This window comes from Lontra canadensis, unplaced genomic scaffold (assembly GCF_010015895.1).
Source record: "Lontra canadensis isolate GAN:19392208 unplaced genomic scaffold, GSC_riverotter_1.0 scaffold68, whole genome shotgun sequence".
Lineage (NCBI taxonomy): Eukaryota > Metazoa > Chordata > Mammalia > Carnivora > Mustelidae > Lontra > Lontra canadensis.
In genome coordinates, this window is record NW_022631062.1 from 4,761,239 (window position 1) to 4,764,491 (window position 3,253).

The following is a 3,253-nucleotide window of genomic DNA, read 5'->3' on the forward strand; positions in this document are numbered from 1 at the left end:
TACTCATTTTTTTTTTTTTAAGAAACCCAGCTAGATTAAAAGTGACTTCTTTCTGGTTTAAGATTGGGAACATAATTTTGATATCTTGTTGTGAAACTTACTGCTTTAGGGTTCCAGGGGTTTCACGAAGGTATCACAATGGTTGTTATCTCCTTCCCAGCTAAGTTGAAAAGACTTTTGGTTAAAAAAAATAAAGCAGGGGTGCCTGGGTGTCTCAGTCGTTAATCGTCTGCCTTCGGCTCAGGTCATGATCACAGGGTCCTGGAATCGAGCCCCACATTAGGCTCCCTGCTCAGTGGGAAGCCTGCTTCTCCCTCTCCCACTCCCCCTGCTTGTATTCCGTCTCTCACTCTCTCTCTCTCTGTCAAATAAATAAATAAAATCTCCAAAAAAAAAAAAAAAACCTAAAGCAAACAAAAAATCCCAAAACCCTGAAATGGAAATCTTGTTTGTCCAGTTTGAAAGTTAGTCAAAGTAGGGTGCCTGGGTCGCTCACTCCGTTATGCATCTGCCTTTGGCTCAGGTCATGATCCCTGGGGTCCCAAGATAGAGCCCTGCATCAGGCTCCCTGCTCAGCGGGGAGCCTGCTTCTCCCTCTACCCCTCCCCCTCCTCCTCCTCCTTCTCTCTCTCTCTCTCTCTCTCACTCTCTCTCAAATAAATACAATCTTTAAAGAAAAAAAAAAGAAACTTAGTCAAAGAGCTTTCATGGGATAGCTGTGAAGTGCTGTCCTTGGGCTGTGCAAATGTTTACACCTGGGGCTGCTTCTACCGCACTACACCGAGGCAGTAAAAGCCTAGTGACCTCATAGAATTTTCCAGGGACTGTTTAGTGTCTGCACTATTGAGGCTCCCCTTCACACCATTAGATAAATACTATATTGTATCTAAAGAAAGGACAGAAACTAAGTGTGGTAAATTTAAGATTGTTTCATTCTTTTCTAGTGATATTTGCTTGAGTGTAAAGAAACTAACCAACGAACAGTATAAGATGGTTGGTACCTTTTCACAGTGATTTTTGTAAAGTCAAACCAAACAGAAACAACGTTCCTTGTCAAGAAAAAAGTTCCTTATCAAAGTGCATCTCGAGACGTATGGAAGAAAGAACATGTGCTTTGGTGACAGACATACCAAGATTCGTTAAAACACGTTGGACTTCAGTTGCCTTATCTGAGTATTAGGTATAATAAGGACTTCGTTGAGAGGCGGAACTAAATAAAATCACATATATAAAACTAGTATGGTGTTTGCCTCACAACAGGTATTTTAAAAATGTAAACTTTGGAAAGAATAAAATACCCACCAGAAACACCTACTGTTACTCCTATTGCCACTGGGAGAGGAGGCAGGGGAAAATCTGGGCTGTCTTGGATTTTTACTTTTAATACCACTGTATGCAGTTAGTCTATGTCAAGTTTCCTCAAAGCAATAAGGGCTTGCTGCGTTTATTGGGCAAGGGAGAGAAGCCCAACAACATCATAGTTAAGTAAACAGGAGGTAACTGGCTCACATAACCGGACAGTCCAAGGTTGCATCTGGCTTCAGGCACTTGGTCTCACATGTAGTCAGTGCTTTGCCTCCCCAGCTCTGATGAGTTCTGTTAGCTCCTTTAAAGAAAACAATTATTCTGATACTTGTTACAGTGTCAGAATGCAATGGGGTCAACACTATCATAATCGGGGAGAGAGACTGGGCTCAATTCCAAAAACAAGGACAGTGGAGATTTATAGCCAAAGAGTAGTGTGAGGGGGGCAGTGGATGGAAACCTACTCAGAAAAGACATCAAGGGTAGAGGGGTTAAAGGCAGGCCAAGGACTTAGACATCAATAGGTGGATGAGGAACTTGATCGGATAGATACCAGGTGGGGGCAGGGATTCTCCAGAAACCAAGTTAGCAGGATTCTTGCCAAACCTGGGCTGTGCAGGCCCAGTGAAGACAGGATGGACATGGAAGGCCAAGGCTGAGGCCTAGTCGAGAAGAGAGGTCAGGGGAGCCTGACTACAGTTTGGTCAGGAGACAATCTCTGTCACCCTCTAAGTGCTGGTCAAGATTTCCATCCTCCTGTTCTAGCAAACTCAAGGGCGAACGTTGATCTTTCTGAAGATCTCTGTGTGACAATGACTCTGATTGGTCAGGTATGGTCCCCATGCTCATCTTGAAACCAATCACCATTGCACCATGATTGGTCAAACTTGACTTACACTTCCTCCCCTGTGAGGGACCACATAGAAGAGAGGAGAGGATTCTCAAAGGATCTAGAAAAAACGAAGATGGACAAAAATGTCAGGCCCTCCAAATTTGTGGCTATCTATTTGTGGCAGTCTATCACAGTCATAATATACATTTTCTAAAAGACTTTAATGTGTAATAGCAAATACAGTGATAATAGAAAGTATCTTAGATGTGGTTCTCACCCACCTAGACTACTTGATGGAATGCGTTTTGAATTACTGTGTTTGTTTTCCTTACCTCCCAGAATGTCCAGTAAAAATCCACTGCTCTGCTTGCTGTCCCCAGCTAGGCAACTCTTACAACTGCATGTGATGGGCCACTCTCACCCATCAGCTCACACTGGCCCTCCAGGGCCTCCCTAAATGAGGTACCTAAAACATTAAAAGTAGTTAATGTGGTGCTTGCTTTGGCAGCCCATAAATCTGGAAAGATACAGAGATTAGCATGGGCCCTGTGCAAGGATAACACACCAATTTTCAAAGTGTTATGTATTTTAAAAATAAAAGTGATTAGCGTGGAAAGCGTCCCTAAGATGACGAAGGAACAGGTATCCTCTTAATATATCTACCGATGGTCATATAAGCGAAACTTTTAATAACCATTCACACTAAGGTAAAGCTTTGGAAAAAAACAAGAGCTAACGGGTTATACATTCAGAAGGCATTCCTAAGAAATGGGATCCAATAGATTAATTCATTGAGCAAATTTTACTTGAATTCCAGCTTTAATCGTGGAACTCTGTTGAAGCTGTTTAAGGTATACACCGTATTACAGTACACACACTTCTTTTTTTTTTTTTAAAGATTTTATTTATTTATTTGACAGAGAGAGATCACAAGTAGGCAGAGAGGCAGGCAGAGAGAGAGGAAGGGAAGCAGGCTCCCCGCTGAGCAGAGAGCCCGATGCGGGACTCCATCCCAAGACCCCGAGATCATGACCTGAGCCGAAGGCAGTGGCCCAACCCACTGAGCCACCCAGGCGCCCAGTACACACGCTTCTTAAGGACCTCACAAACTAAGGG

At 43.2% G+C, this 3,253-nt stretch overlaps 1 pseudogene; it reads left to right on the forward strand.

Annotated features, from left to right (window-relative positions):
* The first annotated feature begins 2,631 nt into the window (after positions 1-2,631).
* LOC116880855 lies at positions 2,632-2,728 on the forward strand (annotated as a pseudogene).
* The last annotated feature ends 525 nt before the right edge of the window (positions 2,729-3,253 follow it).